We start from the raw sequence: 19,253 nt of genomic DNA, 5'->3' as shown, positions 1-19,253 counted from the left end.
TTTCCGCTTTAATTTTGAGTGTGACTCCAAATCCAGACCTCCATGGGTTGATAAATTTGATTTCCATAGATCATTTTCATGTGATTTTGTTGTCAGCACATTCAACTATGTAAAGAAGTATTTAATAATAATAGTGTTCCCTTTATTTTTTTGAGCAGTGTATATATATTTTTATGAAACTTTGTAATTGTTTTATTTTTTTTTTGATTTTCCACTTTTTGACAGAATAGTTGTTCAAATATAGTCAGGCTACACGTACCCACACACTTCACACAGCGTTTGATCTAAAACACTGCATACACCCCAACGCTCACACTATTGGAAGGAGATCCTAAGGTCACCATGGCTCCCAGTATTATAGAAGCTTTAATTCAGAGCTTCAGAGATGTCCTTTACCAAGCCCGCCTCCACCTGTCTTTGAGCTCAGATAAAAGACCTCCCACAATAGAAATAATGACAGAGCCATAGACAGATAGAGGGTAGAGGGTAAAAAATGAAAAAAGAGACCAAAAAGAAACTTAATAATGACCAAAAACGTGTCTCTCTCCAAAGCCTCTAAAGGGAATTGTTAATTGGAGGTGAGTAGAGTGAGGAGTCAGCGTGACTCCTTAACCCCGTAATGGTGGTTAGGTATGCTTAACGCGTCGCCTATTGTCCCAGGCTCACAGGGCCATGCATGTCGGTTGGAGAGAGAGACAGAGAAGACCCTGTCTTCACAGAGAGAGGCCCTAGTTATAAAAAATGTATTGATGTCAAAGGGAAGGACAGCGGGCATATACACTAGAGTGTGTCAGCAGTTCCTGCAAGAGGAAGGCATTGATGCTATGGACTGGCCCGCCCGTTCCCCAGACCTGAATCCAATTGAGCACATCTGGGACATCATGTCTCGCTCCATCCACCAATGCCACGTTGCACCACAGACTGTCCAGGAGTTGGCGGATGCTTTAGTCCAGGTCTGTGAGGAGATCCCTCAGGAGACCTTCCGCCACCTCATCAGGAGCATGCCCAGGCATTGTAGGGAGTTCATACAGGCACGTGGAGGCCACACACACTACTGAGCCTCATTTTGACTTGTTTTAAGGACATTACATCAAAGTTGGATCAGCCTGTAGTGTGGTTTTCCGCTTTAATTTTGAGTGTGACTCCAAATCCAGACCTCCATGGGTTGATAAATTTGATTTCCATAGATCATTTTCATGTGATTTTGTTGTCAGCACATTCAACTATGTAAAGAAGTATTTAATAATAATAGTGTTCCCTTTATTTTTTTGAGCAGTGTATATATATTTTTATGAAACTTTGTAATTGTTTTATTTTTTTTTAGATTTTCCACTTTTTGACAGAATAGTTGTTCAAATATAGTCAGGCTACACGTACCCACACACTTCACACAGCGTTTGATCTAAAACACTGCATACACCCCAACGCTCACACTATTGGAAGGAGATCCTAAGGTCACCATGGCTCCCAGTATTATAGAAGCTTTAATTCAGAGCTTCAGAGATGTCCTTTACCAAGCCCGCCTCCACCTGTCTTTGAGCTCAGATAAAAGACCTCCCACAATAGAAATAATGACAGAGCCATAGACAGATAGAGGGTAGAGGGTAAAAAATGAAAAAAGAGACCAAAAAGAAACTTAATAATGACCAAAAACGTGTCTCTCTCCAAAGCCTCTAAAGGGAATTGTTAATTGGAGGTGAGTAGAGTGAGGAGTCAGCGTGACTCCTTAACCCCGTAATGGTGGTTAGGTATGCTTAACGCGTCGCCTATTGTCCCAGGCTCACAGGGCCATGCATGTCGGTTGGAGAGAGAGACAGAGAAGACCCTGTCTTCACAGAGAGAGGCCCTAGTTATAAAAAAGGTATTGATGTCAAAGGGAAGGACAGCGGGCATATACACTGTTCTTCACCTTGGGAAAAAAGAGACGGGGAAATCATCGAGATAAGTCATAAAGAAGTGCTCTAGCCTGTGTGTGTGTGTGTGTGTGTGTGTGTGTGTGTGTGTGTGTGTGTGTGTGTGTGTGTGTGTCTGTGTCTGTGTCTGTGTCTGTCTGTCTGTGTGTGTGTTTGTAATTGTAATTGTCCATGCTATCAGTAGTACAGGGGGCAATTCCACTGAGTGTTAATTCAAGGCAGCCCAGGTGGATCAAAGGGCTGGGCTGAGTGAGAGCATCCCTTCAAAGAGGAAGCCTACAGAGTTGGTTTGGCGGGGGAGAGAGACCTTGCCTAACTTTTGACCGCAGTGAGTGCAGAGAACAAGTAGGGGGGAAATGCACATGCAACAATGTATGTGCAACAACGACAAAGCAGATACTGTGTCCCAAGACTCTAAACGATTTTTATCTTGTTGATCTTCTCTTCTATGTGATCACTGATGTGGAAGATCTTAGTAGTTGGCAACGACAGGTCTTGGTTTGGGTTTCTAGCCGTAACACTTTCACCTATCCAGGTCTTCCACATCAGTCACAACGAGAAAAGGGAAGACAAGGAAAATATTGTGTTTAATCGTAATAAGACACAGATGGAGATGAAGAAGTGATAGCCTCAAAAGAGCATTAGGAAAAACCTCTGAACAATGATCGAGTTAGAAGACTGTGAACAATGCTGGCTCTCCCACTGAGACCTGATTTTAGCCACTCGGAAACACAGACAGACGAGTCGGAATGCTAGACCAACCTTGGCAAGCCCAGGTCCCCAACTATTCATGTTGTTCCTGGATCACCGCAACATCGCTCCGACAACTTACTGTACGTCAAAAAATAGAATTCCCGGAGCATGATGGAATGGACTGCCTTATTAACTATTAAAGTTGTTGCCAAGTGGGGCCTTCAGAACGTCAGCCAAAACAAAGTATCTCATCAAATAAAACATGTCAGGGATACATATTTCACTATGAAATGGATGCGAGACGAAAGCCAAGTCTTGAAAATGTCTCTAGTCATAAACCACCTGCTGTGTTTTGAGTTTAAACACTCACCTGTCTGACCTTACTATATTGTAGGCTTTACATACCTCTACAGTACTGTAGATTTTCTATATTTGGTAATTATCGATTCAGACTTATCCACAGGGGCGGCAGGGTAGCCTAGTGGTTAGAGCGCTGGACTAGTAACCGGAAGGTTGCAAGTTCAACCCCCCGAGCTGACAAGGTACATATCTGTCGTTCTGCCCCTGAACAGGCACTGTTCCTAGTCTGTCATTGTAAATAAGAATTTGTTCTTAACTGACTTGCCTAGTAAAATAAAGGTAAAAAATGGAATAATGCAATAACAACCCAAAGATGTCTTGCCAAACAGTCTAACGTTTGGACACATTCAAGGGTTATTCTTTATTTTTACTATTTTCTACATTGTAGAATAATAGTGACGACATCACAACTGTGAAACAACACACATGGAATAGTAACCACAAATGCGATAAAAAAAATCTAAATATATTTTAGATTCTTCAAAGTAGCCACAGCCTTGATGACAGCTTTGCACACTCTTGACATTCTCTCAACCAGCTTCATGAGGTAGTCACATGGAATGCATTTCAATTAACAGGTGTGCCTTGTTAAAAGTTAATATGCGGAATTTCTTTCCTTCTTAATACGTTTGAGCCAATCAGATGTGTTGTGACAAGATAGTGGTGGTATACAGAAGATAACCCTATTTGGTAAAAGACCAAGGAAAATATATTTGTGTTTGTTTAAATCTTTTTTGGTTACTACATGATTCCATATGTGTTATTTCATAGTATTATTCTACAATGTAGAAAATAGTAAAAAGAAGATAAAAAACTTTTGACTGGTACTGTATGAGTATAATATTACACGATCCTGTGTACACCTTCTTAGCCTGAGATAGCCTAAGCGACTCAAATCGTCTTCATGAGATGCAGCTGTTTTATAGACAGTGTGGAATAACTATGGTCTCTGAATAGAAAATGTGTGTATGAGTGTGTGTGTGTGGCATATAGCCTGCGGTTTGGCTTTGGCAATGGGGGGTGATACAAAAGTGTGTGTGTTTAATGCACAAGTATGTGCCGTTATCATAATAGATGCACCCCATCCACAGAGAGACTGTGACTTTTCAGACGAGATGTAGAGGCGATATGGTCTGTGTGTGTTCGTTTATTTCTGGCCCTGAATCCAGCGCCTCTGCTTTGTGTCTTTGTGACATGCGTGTAGGTTCTGAGGGATTTCTCCACGTGCTGTCATGATCAATTTACCACTAAGCACATGACGGATCTGGCGGAAAAACAGCGCCTCTATTCCTCTGTCGTTTTGGCCATGGAAGAAGATTGTCTCTCCTTTTGCCTTTTGATTTGAAGGAAAGACTTTGGCAAGGAAAAATCTTATTAAGGATGTTCCTCTTTATCTTCTTTATATTCAGCTTCTTTCTATATGTCGACTGTTGTTGAAGGTTGATGCTAAGGCCTATAGTCTTTCCTCAGTAACAGCTAGCTTAACAGTTAGCGTGCCTGTTTTGAGAGAGGAAAGAGAGGAAAGAAATAGAGAGAAAGAACGAGAAAGAGAAGGAGAGAGATGTCCGCAGAGGGAGAGGGAAGCATACCCTGAGAGAGCTTTGAGGCTGCTTGAGGAGAACGGACTCAATTAGAGCTAATTTGTTCAGGGGGCCCAGAGAAACGGACCGCCTCATCTCAGCTCTGGAGTGTGAAGGAGCTAAGTGTGTGTGTGTGTGTGTGTCAGCCCCTAAGTGTGTGTGTGTGTGGTTGTATATGTGTGCGTGCACGTGTTTGTGTGTGTGCGCAAATGCAAAAGTGTGTGGGCGAGTGTGTGTGCGTGTGCATGTGGGTTAAGGTGACAGGGGAATAACAACTCAACACGCGGTAACCTGAGGAGTGTGCAAGGGAAGTCACAACTCGATACCTGGTAAATCTAGGCCTCCCTCAAAACCCCTACAAAACCCCTATCAATACTTTTTAATGCTCAATAGCCACCACCAACATACTCCATGTATAGTAAGGCCATCATTCACTAGTAGATTATTCACAAAACTGAAAACAACAAACAAACCACAAAGTAGCCTACACTGGACCAGAATGTGTCATTATAAAAAGGATTTGCAATTCAAAAAGCATGTCATAAGCTCTCATGTAACACCACATAAAAACTATGCACAGCATGCATCTCAGTATGAGCTTGTGCTTTGCAAACTAGCTAAGCTAGACGCCACTTTGTGGTGTGTAGGTGGGCTGACGATGCCCTATTAAAACAGGCCTTAATGTGCATTCAGTATGTCTGCCGTGGCTTCTCTCTGAAGTCTAACCAGCTCTGAAAGATTGTGCCGGCCACCTGGCGAGGGTCCCGCTGTGGAGGACTTTTATAGCTTTTCTCCCTTTCCCTTTGCCTAATTGAATAATGCAATGTAGTATAAGAAAATCCTTTCATTAAAAGGTTTCTACTATGGATGAAAATGCTGAGGCGAACACATTTTCTGCATGCTGAATTAACTTAATGTATTCAGTTAGCTCAGAACTGAAAATTAGACTTGACCGATGGGGTCCAATTTGGGTCGTGGATCGGCGGCCGTGCAGGGCTGCGTGTTACGTGAGGGGTTTGGAGGGTAGTTAGGTGTGTGTGAGTGTGTGTCTGTGTACATGAGGTAGAATGTGTTTCCAAGAAGTGCCAGTATGAATATGTATGCCAGGTGTACCACAGCCAGATAGAGTGTGTTTGTGCATAAAGAAAACACACAGAATGTGGGTAGGTGATGGTTCTCATGAATCCAACTTGTGGCACCTAATAACACCAGTCACTAGGTAGTCATTGTAAATAATAATTTGTTCTTAAGTAATTTGCTTGAATAAATAGGTTAATAAAAACATACAAAATAATAACTCCATCCATCTCCCCTATTTGCTAATTTAATATATCTATACAATATGTCTATATAAGCAGCCATAGCACTAAGAGCAATTGTATCATGCTACAGCGGCATCCAGAAATACCTTGGATTAGAGTTTACAGCAGGTAGATGTAGCTGGATGGATGGAGCCCTGGGCTGCTGGCTCTGGTCCTGGCTGCTCCTAGAGCAGATGTGAGGCAGTAACAACTGCTCTGCTCCACTGGGGCCTTCCTAATGACAGAGAACCAGGCCAGGGCCCTGTCCCGCATTAAGCCCTGTTTAACACCCTTTCTCTGGGCAGAGACATGAGATCGGCTCCCTCTCCCCCTCTGGTCCTCCACAAACAACCTAATGTAATCTATTTATCCACACAGGTCTCTGTGCTCTTTAGCGGATGTTCTGAGGAAAAAGGCCTTTGGTCCAGTGCAGTGGATGGCATTGATTGAGTTTGTTAACCTTGACTTGCCCCTAGTCTAGCTACCTTTTCAAATAGGAGGCCTCTGCAGACTACAGCAATAGATGGAGGATATTTGAATAAATAATCCGCTTATGAGTATGGATATGAACAATATCATGATCTGTAGTGAGTGAAATAGGATAAAAACAATGCAAGGGTGCTTGTGTCTGGATCCGGTGAGTAGAAAAACAATATTTAAATTTCCGAAAACAACAATAACTAATGAACTTCCCAGAGTTTGTTTTGTTGCTCACGATTCCTCCTCGTCTGTGTTATTTTAAAAAGCACACGTATTGGTACAGTACTTTGGCATTTCCATGTAAAAGGATGCATGAGCACCAACATGTGAAGTTCATACTATAGGAGCATATCCTGGTGTCAAATGAAATCTAAGAGTCTATATTTTTGAGAAATGAAGGCATTGATAGATTTTTCCACCATTTTCCATCTTAAAAATGTAAGTAAAAGCTTTGATTTCTGGATGAACAGATGGAAAAGGGGTCTAAGATAACATCGACCAGAAAAAAGTCTTAAAAGGGATCAGAGGTACGTACTGTACAACTAAAATTCAAATGTATCTACCTTATGCAGAGGGAGGATAATGAAAGTTCACAGAGGTAACAAGAATTGGTAGACCTACCAGCTAGTTATAGGGATTTTGCTGATATTCATTTTCTTCATGCATTATTAAGTGATTAAAACGCATTATTCCGTTACCAAATTGGTAACAGAATTTTAAAAAATCGAACAGAATTACTACAACTGAATTGGCTATGATGGGAAACCATAGTAGTCAGACACCACAGTTGGGTCACCTGCTACTGTCCTCCCTTCCACTGGCATACTGTTATGTTCAGCTCACAACTATTTTCTTTGTCTTTCTGGTCAAACCAAGCGTGTCGAAACAGTCTGACTCTGGACAACCCCTCCCTTTCTCCCTCTCTGCCTCTCTCTCTCTCTCTCTCTCTCTCTCACCTCTCCCAGCTCTTACTGACACCTACTCATGAGCCTCTCTCTTTCCATTTACTGTAACCAGCATCCTCACCCACTGAGCACCGACGGACACCGGACGTCCATGGATGTTGAAAAGTAGTTGAAATTTGGTCAGTCCACCCTGGCCTTGATGCTAATGTCTACAGACGGAACAGACTGGACAAAATCTGAACCTATCACAGACATATGTTTCACAAGTTTGGATAGCACAGTACAGTACAGTGAGTAGAGCACAGTACAGTAGAATACAATACAGTAAAGAAAATAAAAGTAGTGTATAATACAGTACAGTAGAGTACACTACAGTATATTGTAATGTACCTTACTGTACTGTACCTTCCTCTACTGTACTCTACTGCACTGCACTGAACTCTACTCTACTCTACTCTACTCTGCTGTACTGTATTGTACTGCACTGTATTCTACTGTGGTCAGCTGCTGTGCGTTGTAATGTTCAAACTTGTGAAACGTGTAAAAATGACATTCATATCCATAATTCTGTATCTTTGTGTAATACATATCAGGGACCCATGATGTAATTCCATTGCCGTAATTCCGTTACTGGGTGTAAATCCACTTCACTTACTGTAGGTCAATAACCAAGAAAAGTTTTCAAACTCAAGGTGCCCATACCATGACATCAAATTCTTTCTGCAAACATTTTAATCTTAATTCGGAGCAGATATTTATCTTACTTTTTTGGAAAATGTGCTCGCAATAAACTCCATTATCAAAGTTTGCATCTGCACAGTTCTTCCACTAAATGTGTTTTTGTAATATGTTAAAAGTAGTCCTTATGCATAGAGTTGTATGGTTTGTAAAACGTTGAAATCAATGTTTTTTGTTTGGCATACATTTCAAACGTTCTGACCATAGTTCTGTTATTTTATACTTTCTTTTAGTATGTTCAGGGCGTAAGTTGGTTTGGGCAGTCTATGTTTATGTTTGTTTTTCTATGTTGGTTTTTGTGTTCGTTAGTTTTGTGTTCGAAGCAGGTGTCGTTAGTTGTCTCTGATTGAGAATCATACTTAGGTAGCCTGGGTTTCACTGTTGGTTTGTGGGTGTTTGTTTCCGTGTGAGTGTTTTGGCCACACGGTACTGTTTCGGTTTTGTAAATTCACGTTGTTATTTTCTGTTTAGTGTTCTGAGTTTGAATTAAAAATCATCATGAAAACTTACCACGCTGCGCTTTGGTCCGATCCTTACTCCTCCTCAGACGAAGAGGAGGAAATCCGTTACAAAAATCATAATTACATTATCGTGGAATTGCCCACATGCAAGAGGGATTGAAGGAGAGAGAGAAATGAGTCATCTTGGCCGCAAAAAAACAGACGCCATTTCTAAGTATTCAAGTTCAGAACGAGTTCAAAGCTGGAGGTTTTACATCCAACATTTCCACAGTGAAAGAGATCTAACCTTTTCCAAAGATATCTCTCATTTGTTCCAGCACTTTGAGTTGAAATGGCATCAAAACGCTTTGAAAAACATCAGTCTATTAGGTTTCGTAAACAGTCTTTCACAATGTTGCCCTAACATCACCTTTCCAAATACCAATATAACTATAACAACAATTGAATCGCCGGGTGAAAAGAAAAAGGTCAAACCTCAACGACTCTATGCGCCGTGAACAATCTGTCTGTGTTCTTTTCTGCAGTGCTATAGATCTCTTTCTTACAGAGAGAAGGACACATTGATGGTCATTTGAAATACAGTAGCTAGAAGCTGAAAAATAATTGCTATGTACTGAGTTAACCTCGTTGGCTGCTATGGAATGCACTCAATGTATTGCTTCGCATCACATGCCAGAGTACAGTTGGGAGACACGCAGATAAACAGGAATAATAATAATTATATCTCATGCCTTCAAGATACAAAAACACTCACACATACTGTACCATCTGTCGTAGTGTTAGCAGACAGAGAGAACACAGATAACATATTACACACACGGGCACCCACATACACAAACACACCAGCAGAAGTTTTCCCAAGCATACTTGAACTTTTCTCTCATTTTAGAATCTGTTTCTGCCCAGTCTAACATTAAATATGGATTGATTTATATATCATAGCATAAACCCTCAAATATATTAAAGATGTGCAATGCTATGTGAAGGTGTGTGGTTAGATGTTGAGGCTGCCGAGGAGTGGAAGCAGCCTTGTACCAACCTTGCATCAAGGTTGCCCTACTTTAGTCCTTGTTAGTGTACTCAGTCTACCAACACACCTTTAGTCTCTAACATAAAAGCATCCTCCCTATTTCTCCTCACAGCTGAACATAATTAATATGTCTCACAAATACACAAAGTTGCTCACTTTAACACACACACATACACACACTATATCACACACATAATGCAGAAGCACACTCACACACATACACACACAAACATGCACACACAAGCACGCATGCACACAGACAAACAGACACACACACACACACATACACAGAGAGAGAGAGAGAGAGAGACACACACACAAAGGGATCAATTACTACAAAATTCACTGTAAAACATATTTCTAAATAACTTTGGGTTACTCCTAAGTCATCATCTCCAACATTATGACCATCCATTGTCGAGGTTTGCTTTGGTGTGGATTGAGGCCGAAACATTCATATCAGGTGTGTTCCTTCACCCTATTCACCTTTCCTTATTTCTATTGGGGATTGTGTTTCTGCTTGCCGATTGAAAGTCTAACCCTCTGTACAGTCTTGAATATACGGAATTGGATTGTGACGACTGTAATGAATGTGCTTCTTTTCCATTTTCTTTTTGATCAGGCACAAAATTACATTTGACGTGTATGCAATTGTTTGGTGAAATATGCATACAAGGAGAGTAATTTCACCAAATTATACACCTTTTGGTGGTTGTACAGTTGAAGTCAGAAGTTTACATACACCTTAGCCAAATACATTTAAACTTTAATCATAGTAAACATTCTCTGTCTTAGGTCAGTTAGGATCACCACTTTATTTTAAGAATTTGAAATGTCAGAATAATAGCAGAGATAAGGATTTATTTCAGCTTTCATATCTTTTATCACATTCCCAGTGGGTCAGAAGTTCACATACACTCAATTAGTATTTGGTAGCATTGACTTTAAATTGGTTAACTTGGGTCAAACATTTCAGATAGCCTTCCACAAGATTCCAACAATAAGTCGGGTGAATTTTGGCCCATTTCTCCAGACAGCGATGGTGTAACTGAGTCAGGTTTGTAGGCCTCCTTGCTCCCACAGGCTTTTTGAGTTCTGCCCACACATTTTCTATAGGATTGAGGTGAGGGCTTTGTGATGGCCACTCCAATACCTTGACTTAGTTGTCCTTAAGTCCTCTTGCCACAACTTTGGAAGTATGCTTGGGGTCATTGTCAATTTGGAAGACACATTTGCGACCAAGCTTTAACTTCCTGACTGATGTCTTGAGATGTTGCTTCAATATATCCACATAATTTTCCTTCCTCATGATGACATATGTTTTGTGAAGTGCACCATTCCCTCCTGTAGCAAAGCATCCCCACAACATGATGCTGCCACACCTGTGCTTCATGGTTGGGATGGTGTTCTTCAGCTTGCAAACCTCACCCTTTTTCCTCCAAACATAACGATGGTCATTATGGCCAAACAGTCCTATTTTTGTTTCATCAGACCAGAGGACATTTCTCCAAAAAGTACGATCTTTGTCCCCATGTGCAGTTGCAAACCGTATGGCAGTTTTGGAGCAGTGGCTTCATACTTGCTGAGCGGCCTTTCAGGTTATGTCGATAAAGGACTCGTTTTACTGTGGATATAGATACTTTTGTACCAGTTTCCTCCAGTGTCTTCACAAGGTCCTTTGCTGTTGTTCTGGGATTGATTTGCACTTTTTGCACCAGGAGACATCTCTAGGAGACAGAACGTGTCTCCTTCCTGAGCGGTATGACGGATGTGAGGTCCCATGGTGTTTATACTTGCATACTATTGTTTGTACAGATGAACGTGGTACCTTCAGGCATTTGGAAATTGTTCCTAAAGATGAACCAGACTGGTGGAGGTCTACAATTGTTTTCTGGGGTCATGGCTGATTTTTTTTGATTTTCCCATGATGTCAAGCAAAGAGGCAATGAGTTTGAAGGTAGGCCTTGTAATACATCCACAGGTACACCTCAATTAGCCTATCAGAAACTTCTAAAGCCAAGACATAATTATCTGGAATTTTCCAAGCTGTTTAAACTTAGTGTACGTAAACTTCTGACCCACTGGAATTGTGATACAGTGAATTATAAGTGATATAATCTTTCTGTAAACAATTGTTGGAAAAATTACGTGTGTCATGCACAAAGTAGATGTCCTAACCGACTTGCCAAAACAATAGTTTGTTTAACAAGAAATTTGTGGAGTGGTTGAAAAACAAGTTTGACTCCAAGCTAAGTGTATGTAAACTACCAACTTCAACTGTATTTCCAATTTTGATCATCATGATTTAGTGACTGCAAAGATCACTGGGATTTTTTAAATGACAGACTAACTTTCTGTTTTATCAGCTTAGACTCCAAATAAATGTATGTTTGCAGACAGTCAATATTATTTGGAGGAATTAGCTATTTTGATGCTATAATATAGTTTTGATTAATGTATTTAAGTTTTGAGAAGAAAACTACATTTTAAAAATGAATTTACTTTTTTGCAAAAGGCCACAGAGATTTGTGTCTTGAGAACACTGTTTTGAAAATCGGCAACTTTGATCTTAACAATGTTTGAATGCGATTGAGTGAAACTGCAAATGAAGAAGCACTAATTTCCCTACCGCCTCTCCTCCACGTCCCCAGAGTAACTGAGAAATGTTTTTATTTATATTTTATCACAGTAACAGTGATTATATTTGGTGTTTAACTGTATTATTTGGTATTTGTACTTTTTTTTAACAAGGTCCTTATTTGAGTCTGTAATTAGTAATCAGAACTATCAAGAGACTTGAAATACTTGTTTTCTGTTGAGTTGATTCTTTCTTTCTTTCTTCTCTTCTTTCCCTAGGGAGTAAGATGTCTCCAGCATCTTACTCCAGCATAACCTGATTATATGTGTGGAGAGTGTCAACTTACCACTGAAGATGTTTTCGCTCCAGCTCTCCAAATCAAATGTTACTCTTTCTCTCCCTCTTTTTTATTTTGCGTGACTCACATATGTGCGGGTACTCTCGTGACCTTTTCAGACGGGAGGAGGTTTCTCTCACACACACACGTGCACACGCACGCGCACACATGAACTACATATACAAAAGTATGTCGGTCATCCCATCGAGGTGGCAGGTAGCCTAGTGGTTAGAGCGTTGGGCCAGTAACCAAAAGGTTGCTGGATTGAATCACCAAGCTGACATGGTAAAAATATGTTGTTCTAACCCTGAACAAGGCAGTTAACCCACTGCTCACTGGTAGGTTGTCATTGTGAATAAGAATTTGTTATTAACTGACTTGCCTAGTTAAATAAATGTTCAAGAATTTTTTTTTACCAAATGTGGATTTGGCTATTTCAGCCACTGCTGAGAGGTGTATAAAATCAAACACACAGCCAAGCAATCTCCATAGACAAATATTGGCAGTAGAATGAACTTACCTTTCCAAAAAGTCAGTTTGTATAATTTCTGTCCTACTTGAGCTACCCTGGTCTACTGTAAGTGTTGTTATTGTGAAGTGGAAACATCTAGGAGCAACAACGGCTCAGCCGCGAACTGGTAAGCCACACAAGCTCACAGAACGGGACCGTAGAGTGCTGAAGAGTGTAAAAATGCATCACTCACTACTGAGTTCAAACGGCCTCTGGAAGCAACGTCAGCACAAGAACCATTCGTCGGGAGCTTCATGAAATGGGTTTCCATGGCCGAGCAGCCGCACACAAGCCTAAGATCACCATACGCAAGTGAAAACACGTTCTCTGGAGTGATTAATCAAACTTCACTATCTGGCAGTCCGACGGACAATTCTGGATTTGGCAGATGCCAGGACAAGCCACCTGCCCCAATGCACAGTGCCAACTGTAAAGTTTGGTGGAGGAGGAATAATGGTCTGGGGCTATTTTTCATGGTTTGGGCTAGGCCCCTTGGTTCCAGTGAAGGGTAATGTTAATAACAATACTGCATACAATGACATTCTAGACGATTCTGTGCTTCCAACTATGTGGCAACAGTTTGGGGAAGGCCCTTTCTTGTTTTAGCATGAGAATGCCCCTGTGCACAAAGCGAGGTCCATACAGAAATGGTTTGTTGAGATTGTGTACAAGAACTTGACTGGTCTGCACAGAACACTGATCTTAACCCCATTGAAAACCTTTGGGATGAATTGGAACGCTGACTGCGAGCCTGGCCTAATCGCCCAGCATTAATGCCCGACCTGACTAATGCTCTTGTGGCTAAATGGCAGCAAGTCCCCGTAGCAATGTTCCAACATCTAGTGGAACGCCTTCCCTGAAGGCTTGAGGCTGTTATAGCAGTAAAAGGGGGACCAACTCCATATTAATGCCCATGATTTTGGAATGAGATGTTCGACAAGCAGGCGTATGTTGTATACATGCCAGCACGCTCCTGCCTGAACATACACCCAAATTGTCATCAATCACTGTAGCTTGTAGCAAGGTGAGTGTAAACAGGCGGGTTGAAATGGTAAACAGTTGTTGATGTCAGAACCTGGACCCTTTTCATCCCATTGTAGTGAGAATCCCCGGTGCAGTCCTCTGTGGGTTGCTGAAAACCTTTGTCTCCTCACTTTGACCCACCTTTCACAATGTTGAGGTGACCCTAGTGGGTGGTCAAGTATTTTTGCTGTTGCTGATGTAGCCTTTTGTACTACATAAGCATTGAAGCATGGATGGAAAAACGATCAACTACAGCGCCTCCAGGTATGCCTTCACACGTGTATTTCTCTACCTTTCCAGCGTGGGCCGGGAAACCTATCTTTATCACCATCACCGTTGAGCAGCACAGTAACTGCCTGCCAATGCTCTCCCTCTCCTCTCTTCATCTTCCTCCCTTGTTCCCTCTCTCCCTCACACTCCTCCCTAATGAGAAAGCGGTAGATAAGCTTTGGCCAAAGGCAACCTGATTCAGACAGCTAGGAATCCTGGAGATGTGTTGGCAAGGTACACTGTTTGTTTAAACTGGTTTCTACTCGTGAAAAAAAGACCAGAAAAATAAGAAAAATATCAACTATTCTTCTCTGACAAGCTCTTGGTGGTACGGTAACTGGCCAAGAATTCCATGAAAAAATGAAATCGAAATACTCCCTTTCTCTGACAGTACAGCAAGTGGCTTGGAATTTCATGAGAAAGGGAAAAGGAAAGAGAGGAAAACCAGAATTCTCGTAAACACCTCAGAACACAGGCGCCTATGCGTGACGAGGTGGCTGGGCTGTGTATTGCAGATTTGCATCATGCCTGTATCTGACACATCTAGCCTGGCCACCGCCATGCACGGGGAGTGTTAGAAAAGAAAAAGATGAAAAACAATAACAACAGCGCTGGCCGTGAAAGAAGACAAACAGGGGGATTATAGCCCACAGTCAATCTCAGCCAGGATCAGGGAGGGAGGGAGGGAGGGAATAATGGAATAATGGAGAATAATACGTATTTTATTGCATTAAATTCAAAACTCTCAGTGGAGTTTCTCAATCTCAATCCTTGGCTCGGAGGCCTTAGACCAGCCATCAACAGAGACAAACGTCTACACTCTAGATGGAAACAGGGAGAGAGTGAGGAGACGTGGGAGAGCCAGGCGCTCATCATAAACATTCCCATTAGAGACAGGGACTGACGCATGTTTGAATAACGGTCCGATAGGAAGGCCTGCTGTTTGTCCTCCATTGATCCAATATCGTCCATTACGCTCTAGCTGGGACCGTTGTCAGTAAATATCATTACAGGAAATCCATATGCAATACCTTTCTCATTACAAGGACCTCCATACCTTCGTCCCTCTCTGATCTTCGCTGAGATTGACTGTGGGACAGCTATACTCCCTATACTCCATTGGAAGGAAAGAGTAAAATAAGAAAATAAATCCACTGCTCAAAAAAATAAAGGGAACACTTAAACAACACAATGTAACTCCAAGGCAATCACACTTTTGTGAAATCAAACTGTCCACTTAGGAAGCAACACTGATTGACAATAAATTTCACATGATGTTGTGCAAATGGAATAGACAACAGGTGGAAATTATAGACTATTAGTAGGACACCCCCAATAAAGGAGTGGTTCTGCAGGTGATAACCACAGACCACTTCTCAGTTCCTATGCTTCCTGGCTGATGTTTTGGTCACTTTTGAATGCTGGCGGTGCATTCACACTAGTGGTAGCATGAGGCGGAGTCTACAACCCACACAAGTGGCTCAGGTAGTGCAGCTCATCCAGGATGGAACATCAATGCGAGCTATGGCAAGAAGGTTTGCTGTGTCTGTCAGCGTAGTGTCCAGAGCATGGAGGCGCTACCAGGAGACAGGCCAGTACATCAGGAGACGTGGAGGAGGCCGTAGGAGGGCAACAGCCCAGCAGCAGGACCGCTACCTCCACCTTTGTGCAAGGAGGAGCAGGAGGAGCACTGCCAGAGCCCTGCAAAATGACCTCCAGCAGGCCACAAATGTGCATGTGTCTGCTCAAACGGTCAGAAACAGACTCCATGAGGGTGGTATGAGGGCCCGACGTCCACAGGTGGGGGTCGTGCTTACAGTCCAACACCGTTCAGGACGTTTGGCATTTGCCAGAGAACACCAAGATTGGCAAATTCGCCACTGGCGCCCTGTGCTCTTCACAGATGAAAGCAGATTCACACTGAGCACATGTGACAGACGTGACAGTCTGGAGACGCCGTGGAGAACGTTCTGCTGCTTGCAACATCCTCCAGCATGACCGGTTTGGCAGTGGGTCAGTCATGGTGTGGAGTGGCATTTCTTTGGGCGGCCGCACAGCCTTCCATGTGCTCGCCAGAGGTAGCCTGACTGCCATTAGGTACCGAGATGAGATCCTCAGACCCCTTGTGAGACCATATGCTGGTGCATTTGGCCCTGGGTTCCTCCTAATGCAAGGCAATGCTAGACCTCATGTGGCTGGAGTGTGTCAGCAGTTCCTGCAAGAATGGCATTGATGCTATGGACTGGCTCGCCCGTTCCACAGACCTGAATCCAATTGAGCACATCTGGGACATCATGTCTCGCTACATCCACCAACGCCACGTTGCACCACAGACTGTCCAGGAGTTGGCGGATGCTTTAGTCCAGGTCTGGGAGGAGATCCCTCAGGAGACCATCCGCCATCTCATCAGGAGCATGCCCAGGCGTTGTAGGGAGGTCATACAGGCACGTGGAGGCCACACATACTACTGAGCCTCATTTTGACTTGTTTTAAGGACATTACATAAAAGTTGGATCAGCCTGTATTGTGGTTTTTCACTTTAATTTTGAGTGTGACTCCAAATCCAGACCTCTATGGGTTGATACATTTGATTTCCATTGATAATTTTTGTGTGATTTTGTTGTCAGCGCATTTAACTATGTAAAGAAAAAAGTATTTAATAAGAATATTTCATTCATTCAGATCCAGGATGTGTTATTTTAGTGTTCCCGTTATTTTTTTGAGCAGTGTATATGTAAAGTTTGTCTCGGTTTTAGTCTTTTATCAATTCTGAAGATATTATTCCTTTGAGAAAAAAGTGTTATTAGATCAGTGTCTTCGTATTGTACAAGCAGGCTACATACGCCTGTTCAATATGCACACACATGCTGTATGTAGGCCTACATAGTGTCTTCAAGCAGTACATATGGTATAGTACCATATGTTCTAGCTAAATTCATTATTACAGTTGCAGGAGAGTTAAAGTGTAATTCTCAGAGGCTGCTGGTGTCCTAGCGTTTCAACAGCAGCGCTGAGGAACGCATGTTCAAAGGGAGAGCACCACTCTCTCCCACCCTTCAAACCCAGTCTGAACCCTGCACTGTAGGAGTTACTGAGAGGACCCGTTTAGATTGAAATGTACACATATTACATATCCCATATGCCGGGCCTATAGATAGAAATTTGAGAGCACAGTAGTCATTTCACCCCTGTGCTGAAACAATGACCTGAAGATGCTGGATTTAGAGCCATGCTGAGCCTTTGAGGGAAGTAGCTCATTGTGGGATAGAACAGCAAAGTGACCCTCATCTCGTGGTTTCTCACCTTCCGCTAATTGAATCGTGCCACTTCCCAAGTTTGACGGTGTGTGTGCTGTGCTTGTGTGTGTGTGTGTGTGTTCGCTTGTGTGTGAGATGAGAATCTCAGATCAGATCTCTCTCATTCTCTTTGAGTGGACAAAGCATCACATGGGATCTCCCGCCACACACACACAAACACACACACACACACACACACACACACACACACACACACACACACACACACACACACCTCAAACTCTTAAAACACCAAGGGGAAGTTAAGTAATTCCATTAAAATTTTACTCCCAGAGTCATAAGCATCATTTATATCTATTAAAATCCCATTGCATTGTCCCACCCTCCTCAGGGCTGTCCCTGGGAGAACATGTAATACACATTTCTCCTCTTCCCTCCTCCCCAACCTCTGATATGGCTCATAACTATTTCTGACGCATGGATTTAATTAAGAAACATGCAGAATTAGCATATTCAATTCAACCCCTCGTTTAATATAAAGAAACAATGTTTAAACTGCTCTTTCTCTTCTTGGCCATTAATGAGTGTGCCTGTGTCGAAAGACCAAATAGTTCCATAGGACTGAGTTCCATAGACTCATTAGATGCCATAGGAGACTACAGCCATGTCTCAGGGCAAAGAAGAAGTTGTAGAAGAAGACATTGCTGCAAAGAAGAAATGCTCAACGGTTAGACTTCTGTTTAGTCTCTACTGTCCGGCTGCATTGTCAGCAGGCTTAGAACTAAACAGTAGAAGATACCGCTTTTATAAAAGTTGTTCCAAGGAACTTCCGTGTCCAATGGATTCTGACTGATGTTGTATGTAGTGTTTATAAGAGGAGTTTCCATAATCTAGGGGAGATAATATAGGGGATTAACGTGATTTAAGGCAGTTTTGGGGTGAGTCCCAACCTTGAAGGTGGAAACCTAAATAAACACACACACGCACACAAACACACACCCTTCCTGTCGTGCAAAGGTGCGAGTGTGGTCTTGTTCTGGTTAAAGAGGATTATAGCCAGGCCACTCCAGGCCCTGGGATATGTTTGTGTTTTCTTTGGAATAGAGGGAGGGAATTCCATGAGAGGTATTCCGGGAATGCCTTCTGACTTCCTGCCCTGTTAAGTAGTAGCTAGGCTGCTGAGCTAGCCGGCGGGATAGAGAGACTGCGCCTCAGGCTAATCCGCATAAGATCACATCAAACAAACAGTCCACATCACCAGCCCACAATAGTGGCAGTCAAGCCACCATTTTGGAAAAGTAACAAACTCAAATACAACTAAAAACCTGTCTTAAGGTTTTAAGCTCAAAATAGTTACCTCCGACCTCACAACTGAAAAATGATGAAGGAGGGGGGAATGGGGGATTGGGAGAGTACGAAAACATGCTTTGTAAGTAGGAAAACCTGCAAAATCAGCAGTGTGTCAAATACTTGTTCTCCCCACTGTATTTTTCATTTTCACACCTCTGCATTTACAAACTTATTCAAAAAGGTATCCACGAGCCCAAATCAGCCCCAAGCAGCCCCGTGCTCACCAATTTCTCAAACATGTCACTGCCTTTTGTGAATCCTCCTATGTTGAGTAAAACGCCAGTGCTATTGTGGTGGCTGGTAATTGTCATTGTAAGAATGTGCTGTAAACGTGTCGCCCATTTGTACTGAAGGTTGGCATTTTATTGTCATGAATCTTGCCCTGGAGGCAGCTCTGCAGAGTGGTCACTGCACTCTAAGAAAAAAAGGTGCTATCTAGAACCTAAAAGGGTTATTCTGCTGTCCC

General features: G+C 42.3%; 1 protein-coding gene across 4 annotated transcripts in view; it reads right to left on the bottom strand.

The window, feature by feature from the left end:
• LOC110531892 (protocadherin-7) overlaps positions 1-19,253 on the bottom strand; it is a 227,385-nt gene that overhangs the window by 173,091 nt on the left and 35,041 nt on the right. The window lies entirely within an intron of this gene.

Source organism: Oncorhynchus mykiss, chromosome 9 (assembly GCF_057628025.1).
Source record: "Oncorhynchus mykiss isolate SJ-2025 chromosome 9, ASM5762802v1, whole genome shotgun sequence".
NCBI lineage: Eukaryota > Metazoa > Chordata > Actinopteri > Salmoniformes > Salmonidae > Oncorhynchus > Oncorhynchus mykiss.
Note: the sequence above shows the minus strand (reverse complement) of the source record. Positions and strands in the feature narration are given on the sequence as shown.